Source organism: Petaurus breviceps, unplaced genomic scaffold (genome assembly GCF_028583685.1).
Source record: "Petaurus breviceps papuanus isolate PSGF00001 unplaced genomic scaffold, PetGlider_PUasm1.0 188, whole genome shotgun sequence".
Lineage (NCBI taxonomy): Eukaryota > Metazoa > Chordata > Mammalia > Diprotodontia > Petauridae > Petaurus > Petaurus breviceps.
The window spans coordinates 15,888,898-15,904,336 of record NW_027185804.1 but is presented as its reverse complement, the minus strand read 5'-3'; the positions used below and the strand labels follow the sequence as shown (position 1 = coordinate 15,904,336).

The 15,439-nt window shown below is 38.4% G+C and overlaps 1 protein-coding gene across 11 annotated transcripts in view; it reads right to left on the bottom strand.

The window, feature by feature from the left end:
• The window catches only part of ANO3 (anoctamin 3), a 538,169-nt gene that overhangs the window by 331,575 nt on the left and 191,155 nt on the right, over positions 1-15,439 (bottom strand). For 5 of the 11 annotated variants that reach the window (XM_069091316.1, XM_069091324.1, XM_069091323.1 and 2 more), the window contains one exon: positions 12,750-12,810. The exons of the other annotated variants lie outside the window; for them this stretch is intronic. The gene's annotated coding sequence lies outside the window, so the exon portion shown is untranslated. The remainder of the gene's footprint in view (positions 1-12,749; positions 12,811-15,439) is intronic. 11 annotated transcript variants of the gene reach the window in all.

Sequence of the window (15,439 nt, the reverse complement as noted above, 5' to 3'; positions counted from 1 at the left end):
ATAGATAGATAGATAGATAGATAGATAGATAGATAGATAGATAGATAGAACATGCAGGTCAGGTACTCTGATAAATTCTGGGAATACAAATACAAACAAAAACAGCCCTAGTCTCTATTGTTAAGAAGCTTACATTTAGTGAAGGAAATTAACACATAAAAGGGAGATGAGAGAGGAGGGAAAGGGAAAAGTTAGATGGACAAATCTAGAAAGTCATGGTTTCCATGGAGAGAGAAAAAAAAAACTGCTGAAAAGCTACAGAAAAAAGCAATAGTCATGTTATATTTCAAGTCACCAGTTAGGCATTGTTCCCCCTATTTTCTTGTGAACAGCTCTTTCTTTCAAAAACTGTTTTTGTTAATCTGAAATGCAGAGAGCTGGCATAATCCACCCAGCTGGTTTCTACTATTTGGAGACCATCTCACCCCCTCTGCATGCAATTTAGTTGCCCAAAGATAGGGGCTGAATTGTAGAATGGCCTCACTTTCTTCTCTCCAGAGACTCATCCTCCATTCCCCTCAGGGTCACATGCTTGTGAACTATGAGGCACAGGGGTGTTCTCTGGACTGAATTAAGGAGAAACCCTTCCACTTGGGACAATACTCTGGTTCCTCTACCTTAGTTGCAGCCCTCCTGAAGACCTAAAGAAATGGTAGAGATTATTCTACATTAGACCATCTGTAGAAAAATATACTTGCTGGCTAGTTAACCCTTCTTTAGCAGGCAAATTGTCCAAAGAGGGATATGGAAAAAGCAAATGCCTAGCATCTGTTTCCTTTTAGTTGTGTGTGTGTGTGTGTGTGTGTGTGTTTTCTTCAAGTCAGAATCAAGAACCTGTCAAAATACCTAAAACACATTTGTTACATCTTAAAAAATAGAAATGAAATTCAATGTGTACACCTGCTAAATTTTACTCAGTTCAGCTGATGTATTTTGTGTAGAAGCCATATCAAACTTTAATTTGTCTATTCTCAAAGAAGCAAAGGACTAGATGGTCATCTAGCCCAAATGCCTCCATTTCATAAAGAGTGTATTTAACAGAACAGGCACAGTAAGGTTCAACAACTCACTCAAGGGTCCTATATTTTGTTAATGACAGAACCATGTAATAATAGTTGTAATAATAGATGTAATAATATAGTTCTCTCAACTCCCAGTCTAGGGCATTGCCATTATTCCAAATTGTCTCCTTATTGGAAAACAGCAATATATTTGTTCAGAAATCATCACTGACCCTGAACTTCACAGTCAAAATTATAAACTAAGTAAGGTATCACAAATATAGCTCAATATGAGTAGTTATTCAGACCTCAACCTATACATTTCCAGTCATGTAAGTTTCTTTGAAGTATGGAGCTCTTACCCTAGTCACCCCTATCCTCATCCTTGAAGAACTTAAAAAGCATCACACATTACTGTAAGGAGATCTGGAGTCAGGCAGCAGATGGATTGGAGGCAGCCTACCATAAGAAAAATGCTTGGGTAAGTCTCATCAAAAGGAGGACAGGCAACAGATGGACCACCCAATGTATAGACTCACTCCCAGGGGACCACAAACAGTGAATGGGGATGCTAAGAACCTTGTGTCATATCAGTGGCTTGGCTGCTCTGATACTGAAGGAAAGGCTGAATATAGGATTATAATTTCTGAATTTTGTGAATCTTAGTGCCCCAATTGAATTTTTTAGCATGGTTTCTCCTGGCTACCAGCCCAGCAAGTTAATTCATCTGAGTAGTGAATGGGGAGAGGAGAAAGTCTAAAGAATTTAAAAAAAAGTATACCAAGCATAATGAAATTTTTTTTCTTCTTCATTTCAGGTAGAAACAGGAAATTTTTCAAACATCTCTTTTCCTCCATTTCTTTTTTCTGTAAAATTAGGGCAATAGAGATGATCTCTAAGATCCAACTCTATATTTATGGCCTTATAATTCCTTACCTTACACATTTTACCTACTTGAAGGAGAACAAAAAAAAAATAAGAAATTCAGAGGGTAGGATGGGAAGGGTGGGTGGTTGGGTTGGGTTGAGTGATTGAATTCATTTTTACACAAATTCCACTCAGGTAATTCTGTCTAGTTGATTTCTAGTTCTTTGTTCTTCTAAACCCTCCCACTGATAATAATAATAATGATACATTTATGTAGAAATTTGAGTTTTACAAGATGCTTTACAAATATTATCAAGTTTAAATGTGCCGGACACTGACTCCAACCTATTTCTTCAGATGGACTACATTATTTCCTCCTCTCTGTCAACTATACAGTGACTAAATACTAGTCAAATTGGCCTTTTTTTTAGTTCCCTTTATAAGACTTTGCATCACCCTCCCTAATATTGTTGCATAGGCTGAACCCAGGCATGGAATGTTCTTCCCCCCCACACCTGTCTTTAGGAACCCCAATTATTTTCCGTCATCAAAGCTGTCTAAATGTCTTGTTCTACAAGAAGCCTTTCCTAACACCCCAGTTAGTAATGCTTTCCCCACTACTGATATCACTTGGCATTTACTTTGTATATGTTAATAAATTGATACAAGGATTCAGACTGCATGCTCTCTCATTGGTTATAAGGCACCCCCACACAAAGAAACTCTATCTACCAAGTCAGCTTCAGACTTTCCTCAGCAATTTAGTCTTATAAAGAAATGATCTTCAATTCATATTGAGAAGGGGGCCACTAAACCATGTAAGCATTTCTGCAGGATGCATATTAAGAAAACTACATATTAAAAGTATCTATTTTCCATTGTATTTTCTTTTGTTACATATTTTCCATTTATATTTGGATCTGGTCAGGACCCCACTTGGAAGCGTTGCCATCCATGACTAACAGCATATGTTTATCAACTCTGGCCTAAAGCACTGAGAGGTAAAGTGATTTGACCACTAGGTGTACAAGGCAGGAACTGAACCCATATCTTCCAGGCTTTAAGGCCTGCTCTCTGTCTTTCAAATATCTATGTGGTCCCCCTCCACCTCTAGCACCCCAGTGGGATAAAAGCTCCTCAGGGGAAGGATTTTTTTTTTTTTTTGGTTTTATATCCCAAACACCTAGCATTATGTTTGGCCCATGGACCCGACCCTTAAGAAATGGTGGTTGCATTGAATTGAAAAGTTCTGGATTGAAATGATTTGACCCTGAAGACCTTACGGAGATTTTGTATATCTGGACATTCTGGTGATTTTCTTATAGGTTCCATTCAATGATAATGACCAAATCAATAGAAAACTGGACAGGCCAGTCCAGCCCTCTGTGGTCCTTTATAGATCTTCAGTCCTCAATGTTTTTTTGGTCAAAAAGGACCTTCTCCAGGCTCACCTTTAACAGGGAATTGCATCCTGGGCAGGTCTGGATTCATGTTTCTTGGACAAAAGAAGGGGATGAAGGAGAAGAGAAAGGGTACTTCCATCTTTGCAAGTTTGTTTTTCTTTCATAATGGATTCCATAGAGACAGCTTTGAACGAAATGTACAATGGGAAATATTTTCTCTATCTTTTGCTTAAATGCCAATAAGTTCATTGGACCTCCTTTTGATAAATACCTTTTAGTTGTCTTGCAAACCGAGTGCCCAGCCACCTCCATTTTGATAAGAGAATATTTTTGTTTTGTGATTGAATGCCCTGCTCAGTCCAAGGCCTAATACACTGAAGACTCTTAATTCATATTTGCTATATTGAGCTGAATCATAGGAGTTCCCAGGAGTAAAGAGGCTGAGAGAGATTTTATTTTTGAGCGCAGCTTTTTTATCATCAAGATAAGGAGCCTATGGACTGAGAACCAGGAGATCAGACTCAGGTTTCTGGGGAGTGCCACTAACTGGTTATGTCATCTCAGAAAAGGCAGGTTTATCCTTTGAATCTCAATATCTTCTTCTGGAAAATGAGTTAAACTGTTTTAGGTGATCTCTAGGGTTCCTTCCGGCTCTACCATTCTAGAACACACACACACACACACACACACACACAAAAACAAGAGTGGAATGAGCCTATTGAAACTATAGGAATTACTGGAGCAGAAAGGAACTTTTAAGGTCATAGGGTCCAAGCCTTTCATTTTATAATTGAGACAGAGATCCTGAAAGGTTATCTAAGGTCATAAAAAGAACAAAGTCAGGATGCAAACCTGGGGTCTACACGAGCATTTCTGCCACCCTGGCATGCTATCTTGCTGAAGCTCTACCAGGGCTGACTAGAAGGGCTATTCCAGATAGGCCTGGTCAAGCTGATGGCAACTGCTTTGTTCTTCCAAAAATTTCTGAGGGAATACTGGCCGAGGTCCATTTGGAGACACTGCCCCAAAGAGAAGAAGCCAAAGCCACTAGGCAGGGGACTATGGGGAAAATGACAAACATGAGGACAAATGGCACCGAGGCTCATCTCTCCACTCAGCTGCCAAGCTGAAGTTCTGAAAGCATAATCTCCACCATGTCCCTCTCTTGTTCAGGAAGCCCCAGGGTCTCCCTGCTGCTTCTAGGGTAAACACAACCACTTCAAATCGGCTTTTAAAAACTCTTCCCCACTGGGCTCCCACATAACTTTCCATACTTATTTTTACAGTATCTCTCTTCATGTAATCTGTGCTAAGCCAGAGCAGCTTACTTCTTTTTCCTGTACAGGACATTTCTATCTCCAACCTCCATGCTTTTACACAGGCTGTTCTAGACCCCCGTTCCTGGAATATACTCCTTCCTCACCTCTAACTCATACAGTCTCTGAATTCCTTCAAAGTTCAGCACAGGCTTCCAGTTCCTACTGCAAGCCTAACCCCAATTGCCCTGAGCTGTTAGCACCCTTTCGTAGAAATTACTTTGCATCTACTTTGAATATATTTTAAAGTTTAGTTTTCTGTCTCAGCTTCTGTCTCACTTTGAATCTTCCGTTAATACCTAGGGCCTCCTTACCATAGAAAATTCATCCACTCCTGTGGCCTTCTCACACTGGAACATGTACCTCCAATGCCAGACCCAATAGCTCAATGGTGAGTTCTACCTGGGGCTTTGAGTTTGGGGAAGGGCTTAGGGCAGTTAAACTTTATTACCCTCCTTGCTCTGCTTTTGGCCTTTGGGATTTCACCATCATCCCCTTCCTGGGGTATTGAGTTTCCTACTGCCCTTTCATTTCAGGTCCCTTTTGTTGTCTTTTTTCATAAAAACATGAGCTTCCTGAAGGCAGGATCTGTGTTCTCATTCCCAGTGCCTAGTAGAGTGTTGAGCATTTATCAAGCACTTAATAAATTCTTGCTATCTTATTTTTTTGCCTTTTGGAGGGCAATTGGAGTTAAATAACTTGCCCAAGGTTATACGGCTAGTTTTTTTTTTTTGTTTGTTTGTGTGTGTGTGTGGGTGTTAAGTGTCTGAGGCTGGAACCAAACTCAGGTCCTCCTGACTCCAGGGCCGGCACTTTATTCACTGCACCACGTAGCTGCCCAAAATTCTTGCTTTCTTTTTAAAAAAAATGTTGATCTCTCAAGTCCCTTCCAGTTATAAATAGCTATGACTCCTGAGGAATAGAAGCCTTTGGACATTGATAGGAAATGGTTAAGCTTAAACAAAGAACATCCTGCTCTACTCAATTTCATGGCTATGTGTATATGCAGGTTGATTTACTGATGGTGCTTTCCAAGGCTGCTTAACAACTCTTGGAAAGCTCACTCTATGAGCAGGAAATTAGGTAAGTAAAGGGGTAACCAGGCAACGGCAAATGTTGTCATCATAACAGCTTTATGTAACATGAGGGATGTTGTAAAGGGATGAGGCTGCATTGGCTTCTACAGAGAAGTTGAAAGTCACAGGATGGGTAGGCTAAGTGGTGTCTCCATTGGAAGGGTCTACTCTCCATGGGCAGTTCAAGCTCATTTCCTATGCATCTGCTTTGAGAATGGTCAATCAATGGGTACTAGAGGTTTTTAATATTCAGGGTCTTGTTCTTTTCTATAGGGCAGGTGCAATCTGAGCCTGGGAAAAATGTTGAATATACTTTTACATTACTGCACATCTTGAATAAAATCTTACTTCTGGATCTACCATTAATTAGGTTTGCAGCCTTAGGCAAATCACTTCCCATTTCTGAACTCCATAGGACTATAACATGGCTTTTTAGCTGTAAGGACCTTTACAGGTCCTTGGATATGAGGAAATGGGAGTTCAAAGAACTCATAAATCTAGTATCTGTTACAAGATTTGAACCTCAGCCTTCCTGAACCTCAAGTCCAATATTCTACTCACTGTATGGCTATCCATTCTCCTTTCCTACTTTCCCTATCACAATTTCAATATATTGTGAGTTGACATAAGAAACTAAATAGGAATTTTGTGGAAACCACAGATGACACACAAAGACCAGCAGATGACACAGAGCCTATGACCAAATACTTAGCCCAAATTTTCCAATAAGGTACTGTAAATACCCATAAAAGAAAAAAAAATTCAAACCTTCTCTGGTATGAAGGTAGGGTGAGAAAATTTCACCAGGTTTTCCAAATTGCAGGGAATTTTGGGAAAACCCCTAACCTCTATGATGCAGCTGGAATAACTGAACCATGCGGCCTTTATAAGTAAAATGTGGGCATTGGACTATAAGCTGCAAGCCTTCTAAAGACAAGGGCTATGTTTTATTCATCTATATGCTGTCCTTAACTTCTCATAATCTTGTACATAGCACTGCTCAATGAATGCTTTCAGTTGAATTGATCTCTGTATCATCTTGGGTCCATTCTAACTCTATATCCTGAAAAGATCTCTTCCTCTAGGGTCAGAAGATCTGGATTCAAATCCTATTTTCTGACACTACCAGTGCGACTTTGGGCAAGGAACTTAGCTTCCCTGTGCTAGATGGGGAGATACATTTAAATCAGGGAAGCTTCCCTCTTATATCTTAAAATCAACTAGGGCAAGGTGATGTGATATACCTATAACTTAATACAAATAATTCCTGAGAAGGACAGTAGCGAAGTGGAAGGTGAAGGAGGAAATGGTCTTCATTCCTGCCTAGGGTACTAGACTGTAAGTTATCAAAGGATAGACTGGACCTTATCCACTGAATTGAGATCAATCATAGACAACAAGAAAAAGACATCAACACTTGACTTTTTGCCAAACTATGGATACAGATCTGAAAGTTCATGCAATTATGTTTTAAAAAGGAAAGCCTTCATAATAATAGTTCACATTTACTAATGCTTTAAAATTTACAAAGGAGCTTTTCTCATAGGCATGGGAAGTTTATAGGTAGTGTTAATATTATTACCCCCTACAAGCCCACTTGAAATAGTCTGTGCTATTGAAAAATTCCTCCTGAGAATTCCTCCCAGTCTATCTGTTCCAGTTTTGGACGCCTCTGGTTCGTGACTAATAACTGAATCCAAATTGATGGCAATTGTATTTAGTGAATACCTTTAATTCTAACTGGAATTTTCTAGGGGTGTGTGTGTGGGGTTTTTTTTGTCACTTTTTTTTTTTTTTTGCTTTTTGGAGGAGGGGAAGGTAGGGCAATTGGGGTTAAGTGACTTGCCCAAGGTCACAGGGCTAGTTTTGTGTTTAAGTGTCATATTTGAACTCTGGGCCTCCTGACTCCCAGGCCAGTGCTCTATTTACTGCACCACCTAGCTGCCTCTGGGGGGTTCTTTTCTTATCAGTATTTCTATTCAACAAAGGAATGGTCATTGTAAGCTATGTTATCAATGCACATATTCAGGAAGTTTTTCTTTGGATTAAGTGGCCAGCTTCTCCCAGTTTATCCATCCCTCTTAGCTATAGCCTGATGCTATGGAGAAAGAGTTGAATCCCTCTTTCAGATAAAAGCCTTTTACTTCAAATAATTGGGAAAGTTACTGGGTTTCTCCTAAGTCTTCTCTTTTCCAAACTAAATATCTCTTTGAACTGGCCTGTTCCCCAGTTTACCTGCCCTCTTGATCTCCCTCTTCTGGGATGATGGAATAGATTTGATTTAAAACAAAACTAAACAAAAAAGAAACAAACATCTGTTATGTCAATACCCAGAAGGGAACCTTGTGAACCCTGTAAAAAAGGCATTTTGGGTCCATGATGGAGCTAAATCCCTTTGATGTTTACAGAATATAGCCTCCCATTGCAAGAGCACTCATTTCCTTTCTGGGTTCAGAAGGAAAACCTGGCAAAGGATCTTTGTCCTCTTCTCTAACCTGCCTGGGGTGGGACTAGGGGCAGCAGGGAAACATATCTGCTGTATTAGCAATAAAAAAATAAGAGAATCTGCCTTGAATAGGACCATGCAAGGAAGGAATTTCTGGAGTGAAGAGGCAGCCAGGAGGACAGAAGAGAGAAGATTCTGGGATGAGAGAAGGTCAAAGTCAGGATAGGTCACTTAGTAAACTGCTCTGTTACACTGAGAAGAAAATGAAGACTAAAGAGAAAGACATCCAGCCAAGATCATATAGAACTTTCTATATAGTAGAAGGGCTATGATTTGAAAGCAATCTTCTGATGAGAACACAGGGCTGCTCATTCTGTGCCACTGTGACTTCTTTTATCTTGTTTGTCTCCCCTAAATGATTTCATCCTGGTTTACCTCCTTTATGTGAACTTTACACAGGCTTCCCCTCATTTGGAGAACACACTCCTTTAATATCTTAGTATCTAAGCTTCTGATTATGCTAGGTTTCCTTCAAGGATCAGTTCTGCTACCATCTCACAAGGGAAAACTTTCCTAATCACTGTAACTGTAATCTAGCACAGTTAATTTTTTTTTATCAGATTAGCCACTAAATAAATGCGTACTGGACCAGACTGGGTTATAGTGTCCCAGTCATATTTATTAAAACAAGGATGTTCTTAGATCAGTAGCTGAATCCAAATTGATGGCAGTTGTATTTAATGAATATCCTTAATTTTTGAACTGAATTTTCTAGGAGGGAGGGGTTTCTTATTTATATTTCTGTTCAACAAACTAATGATCATAGCAGGCTATGTTATCAATGCACATATTTGGTTTTCAGTACTGTCTAATATGTTTACAGACTATATACTATATACCCTTGAGTTGGCATGGAATAATAGCAGTAGTCCAGTCCAATGCCCTGATCAATGGAAGTATATGTGTGTATATAACATAGTAACTGACATTTATATAATCATTTTCAAGTTTTTCAAAACATTACATATATTATCTCATTTGATCCTTGCAACAACCTTATAGGTAGGATTATTCCCACTTTAGAGATGAGGAAATTGAGGCACAGACAAGTTGTCTGACATTTTTGGATCTCACAGACTTCATGCTGGGAGCAGTATTTAACACAGTCCTCGCTGGTCTCCACATTAACTTGGCTTTCATAGTGTATCATGTTGCCTTGTTTTCTACCCAATTATATTTCCCAGTAACATGGATTTAGAGCTGGAAGTGTTCTGTCTCATCCATTACCATGATTTTCATATATGAGGAAACTGAGGCCTAGGGATGCCAAGTGACTTTTCCATAGTCTTAAAAGTAGTAAGCACCAGAAGTGGGTGTGGAAACCAGGTTCCCCAACTCTTAGTCATCTTTCCACTGTACCACTTATGGAGGGACATGCTGGCAAATTTTTAAAAACCATTTCCCTAAAAAAAATTGCATATGACCAACTTTTAAGATTAATCTGCAATACTGGCATTTTCTCCATCACTTTCTTATGTCTAAAGTAGACAATTGACAAAACAATAAATCAAGCCCTGATCAGAAGCATTTGGTGATTTTTTGTTGTATAAATCTGGGCAAATAGGTGGCACAGTGGATAGAGTGCTGGGCCTGGAATTAGGAAGACTTGAGTTCAAATTCAGCCTCAGACACTTGGTAGCTGTGTGACACTAGAAAAGTCACTTAATCCTGTTGGTCTCAGTTTCTTCACCAGTAAAATGACCTGGAGAAGGAAATGCAAACTATTCCAGTATCTTTGTCAAGAAAACCCCAAATGGGGTCACAAAGAGTCAAGCATGATCAAAACAACTGAAAAAGTAGTGTAAATGCTTGCAATGAAAATTGTACAATTAGTTCTTGTGAACCAGTTCAGGCTGGCTCCAGGATACTCCTGCATTCAGGTCATCATGAAGCCAAGAACAGCACTCTGATACCTGTATTTTTGTGATGTTTCCACACAAAATTATCCTAGAGCACTTTGAAAACTGCAAAGCCCTCTGTAAATGTGTCTCAATCTGTCTTTGTCTCTCTTACACACACACACACACACACACACACACACACACACACACACACACTTCATTGATTTGATCCATGGCCTCATTTGTGTACGTACTCTCCCCACATATGAAAATCTCCAGATCAAGGTTGTAACTGATTTCAAAGTTGGCTTAAGCAAAAATTACTGGCCTGATTTCCAAGTAAAGGTATGTATTTTCTTGTCATGATGAGATGTACTTTTGAATTATTTCCCCCCTATTTTATTTTATTATTTTTGGCCACTATTCAATTCCCCTAGTTTGGTCATTTCCAACCCAACATCCTTCAGAATGATGGCAGGTAAATCGAAACTTGAGAAAATAAAGTCTGGTGCTCTTTATAACAGATGACCCCAATTTTTACAGTCTATAAACACTGATCAATTTCAATTATGGATTGTAAACATGACTGATGACTAACATGGTTAGTGCCTGCTCTCCCAGTCTGCTCGATTCAACACAACAACTCTCACCTAAATAGAGACAAAATACCAATGCTTATGTAACAATAAAATAAGAATCAGTGTAGCATTGCAGAAAGTCCATTGACCAAGGAGTTAATAAGATTGTAGTCTTGGATTAATCATTAACTAACCCCACTTTCTCCACAGTCACCATTACTGTCAGCAAGCCGGAGGGTCTTCACCTCTCAGTTTTGTTTTGTTTTTTTAATTAAAGGAACCACTCATTTTTTAAATAAGCCTATTCACTGAATGGGCTTTACCTCACTCTAAGTGAATACCTGAAAAGGCCTTTGCCTAAAAGGGCCAGGGTCTCCCATTGCATCCTGGGTCATCTCCAGTCATCTTGATGAATATCAAGTCACTGAACCCAGATGACTCTGGAGGAAAAAGTGAAGCTGGTGACCTTGCCCAGTCCTCGCTCACTCAAGTCCAAGTCAACTGTGAATCATGTCATCATTTCCCAGAGACCATGGTCCTCTTTGAATAGGAAGGCCAAACACAACAGGACAAACAACCAACCAGGACTGTCGATTAGATGGACTAGATCTCTTACAATCCTAACACTAAATAACTTAGAATAATAAGATTTTGTGAAAATAAAAACAAATCACATGAAAGAATTATAAATGAAAAGAAAATAGAGATATATTCACTGACTAGTACTAAAATCAAAGTACTAAAATCTAAGTATTACATGGAGTTTGATGGAGATGGAAAGAGATGCCCCTTTATTGACATGATCCACAGCCCCAGATGCATTTTACTAGTGCTCACTTTTTTAAGAAAAATATCAATACAGAGTATTTAAATTTGATGAATGTCCTGTGGTTGCAGGTCTATGTAATTACAGTGACACTCACAGGTTACTGTTGATATTGGTGTTCTTGTGACTGCCGTGTTGACCTACTATGCAATGCAATGTAATATGATATGATGTAATGTAAGACATGTAATATATACATATGCAACATATGAATGATCTACATATATTTATATACACATGTATGCTATGTACTTATAGGTAGTAAATTATTTAGATAACTTTACAAATGGAAAATTTGAAGTCTTTTGAAATTAGGGCTTTCCTGTGTCACAGAAGATCAAGAATTTGAATCCAACTTTCATGACTGTGTTCATAGAAGTAACTTCTGGCAATATGCATATGCATGCATGTACACATGCATGTATACATGCAGATATGCATATATACATACACATGTGTATATATATCCCCATAGAAATAGTCACTACATATGCAAAAGTAAAGATTGGTGGAGAGATTCTTGGTTAAAATGAACTATCCATATAAGTCCATGAATGCATCTTGGCAAATTCATGATTAGAATCCAGTTGCTTTGAGTCAAACAAAGGTAATTGGTTCTCTTTCTTATGTCTCAATTTTAGGCATTTTTAATCAAAAGACACTTGAAAATCCTCATGATAGGACTGATGGATCATAGACTCACAGATTTAGAAGTAGAATGGAACTATGATTTAGTCCCACCCCCTCATTTTAAGGAGAAGGAAAATGAGATTCAGAGAGAATGCTTAAAATGCATGTCATAGGCAGCTGTATTTTATTCATTTTTCCTTATGCACAAAGGTCTCTTTTGTTTAAGCCACAGAGTACATTTTTATATGGAAATTAAAATGTAGGAACCAATTCCCAACATGAGCAAATGCATGCATGCACACCTTTGCAAAATACTAGAACTTTATTTCCCAGGTAGTTAAATAAATTTATGTTCAGTCCTATAAAAAGAACAATCCAGACTCTACAGGTAACAAGATCAGCCAGTATGCTTAAGTTGTCGGTCCACAGTGCACTTTGATTTGTTAAACCTCAGCAGGTTTTTTTTTTTGGTCACATAGGGCTCTAAGCAAGGCAATACAGAAGAAGGAAGTTAGCTGTTAGATAAACAGCCCCCTAACTACAAAGCATCCAAAGAGAAAATCCCATTTAGCACCAGTCAGGGAGGGAACACAGCAAATTAAAATAATAAATCAAAGATATCTGTAGACTATATATTTCAGAGTCTCAAACATAAGCATTTACAAGGACAGAAAACATCAGAGAGGAAAAGAAAACAGAAAATACCTTTGACAATTTTAAACCAGTCTCGTAGCCAGGAGAAAACCGAAAGCTTCTATTTTCACATCTGGACAATTAAAAAAAAAACTGGAACTTAAAAACAAAAACCCAAACAAACAAAAATTTAAAAAAAAGGCATTTATAAAAGCACCGGTGGATTCAAAATCAAAACCTAATACCACCTTCTTGATGGTGATATCTTAAAATGGCACAAAGACTCTATCCCTAGCCTACAAGGATCCTGAACTTCTCTTGATTAATTTTCTGACTCAAAGTCAGCTAGCTCATTGTTCCTTAAGGAGGAAAATAAAACCCACAATGTTATTAATCATCAGTAGGTAATAATTTAGGAAAGTGTTAATGAAATCACAGAAGCAGTCGGGTATCCATACCTAAGATCTACAGCTAGCCCTGGGAAAGCATTTCTAATTCCTGAAGTTATCCTAGCAGGTTCAGAGCAATGCAGAGGAAAGTGGGTGTAATTAGAAGTCAAATGCCTAGGGTTTAAATTCTGGGTCTGCCACCTACTACTACCTGAGTGATCTTGGGTAATTCATATGACTTCCCCCAGCTCCAGTTTCCTCCTCTTTAAGTAGGTTGGACTGGATGTGGCCTAAATTACCTTCCATCTATAAACTTCAGATCCTTTTTAAAAAAATTTCCTGAGGCACAATTGAAAATTAAATTATAGTAAATCATATCCCTTTTTTCTCCCTACCTAGGATCTAACCATTATTTATAGAATATTAAGGCTGTGGATATATTCCACACCTACATGAAATTCCTCTGTAGCTGTTTCACATGGACGTCATCCTCAGCTGTCAAAGGTTATGTCAGAAGAAGACTGCCTCTGCTCTAACTTTAGGGATTCAGTGATGGGTTGTTTCTTTCCCTCAAAGACCAGTCCAGTTAAAGATGGAGAGGCCCATCACTAGAGAGCTGGCTACCAGAAAAGGGAATTTTCTTATCATAGTAACTCCTGAAACATGTGCCAATGGGTGTAATCTATACTGATGAATGGAGTACCCATGCTATCATGGGCACAGATATATTAAAATAGCTGAGAATCTGCCGGAAAATTAAATAGACCTGAGATGTTGGAGGCAGGAGAATAGCCCATAATAATCTATACACTGCTAATGCTAGCATCTGTATACGTTTGCTCAGTTGTTTTTCTTTGTTAATGGAAAAAATTGTCTTTAGCAAGTAATTTTCAAAGTTGTCAATGAAATAGCAGAAGCATCTGGGTATCTATACCTAACACCTAGAACCAGGGAGGGTTAAATTTGGAGGAGGATGGGAAAGTTGAAATGACTGTAACATAAAGGGAAATCAATGAATTAGCTAATCAGTAAATATTCAGCAAAAGCCTCCTATGTGCCAGACAGTATGTAACCATTAAAAGTAGAAAGGCAAAAATGAAGCCATCTTTTTACTAAAGGAACCTATAAGAGGAGGAATCACATACTTATGTAAATAAATGCAAACTTAATACAAAATAAGTAGAAGTTAATGGGGGTAGATAGGGACCTAGGACCTGGAGAAGGAATCAGGAAAGGTGTTAAGCAGGATGTGATGATTGAGTTAAGATTTGAAAGAAACTAGGAATGCTAAGAGATAGAGGTGAGGAGGAATGCTGAGGGCAAAAAGCATTAATGGAATGTTAAAAATATATTTTTAATGGACTTCCAAGTGCATCTCTCTTGTATCTCAATTCTTCCTTAACATAAGATGATATGGCATTATTTCTAAGATGCTAGTGGTACTTATTTTAATTATTATGCTATAGTCAGCCCCTCCCCCCATATATTGAAGCTGGTTGTTACAATCACAGAAATCAGAAGGATTATGAGAGAGGTAAGGAGGTATTATTATATTAAGGAAGTAAAATACATATTAATGCTCTATTATCACTCTGTGGTTTGTGAAATAGTTCTCTCTGAAAGAATTAGAAGAAACCTATCCATTGACTGGGCAAAAGGGCATTGGAATTAAGTGAGAAATCACATAAATTATTTAACGTACACAAATATAATTTTTATAACCTTCTTTTTAAGCTTTATGGGAGGTTGCAGGCATTTCTAAATGCCTACTAGGTACTAGAGGCTTTACAAATATTGTCTCTTTTGATCCTCACCAAAAATCTGGAAGGTAGGTGCTATTTTTAACCTCAGTTTACACGTAAGGAAACTGAAGCAGACAGAAGGGAGATGACTTACTCAGGGTCATACAGTTAGTGTCTAAGGACAGATTTGAACTCAGGCCTTCCTGACTCTGGGTCTAGCATTTCTATGTTATGACACCTAGGTGCTTTAAAAAGAAACCTTACAAACCCCATATTGTAAACTCCCCAGCTGTAGGGATGGTTTTATTTTTTTGTGTGTGTGTCCCCAACTCTTAGCATAGTACCTGGCATATGGTAGACAGTTAATTAGTGCTTGCTGACTGATTAGATACTTATTAAAAACAAATGGGCAAAGAATAAGGATGTAGAAACAGTGAGAAATATTCCAGTCCTTATCTAGGCAGGCAGTGTAGTATAGTGAGGAATCAAACACACTGAATTCTAGACCAGACTCTGTCAACAAACCACTATGACCTAGGGGGAATCACTCAACTCTCTGGCTCTGTTCTTACATGCATTGCTTGAGGGATTTGGACTAAATGATATTAGTGGTCATTTTTTTTTATTCATG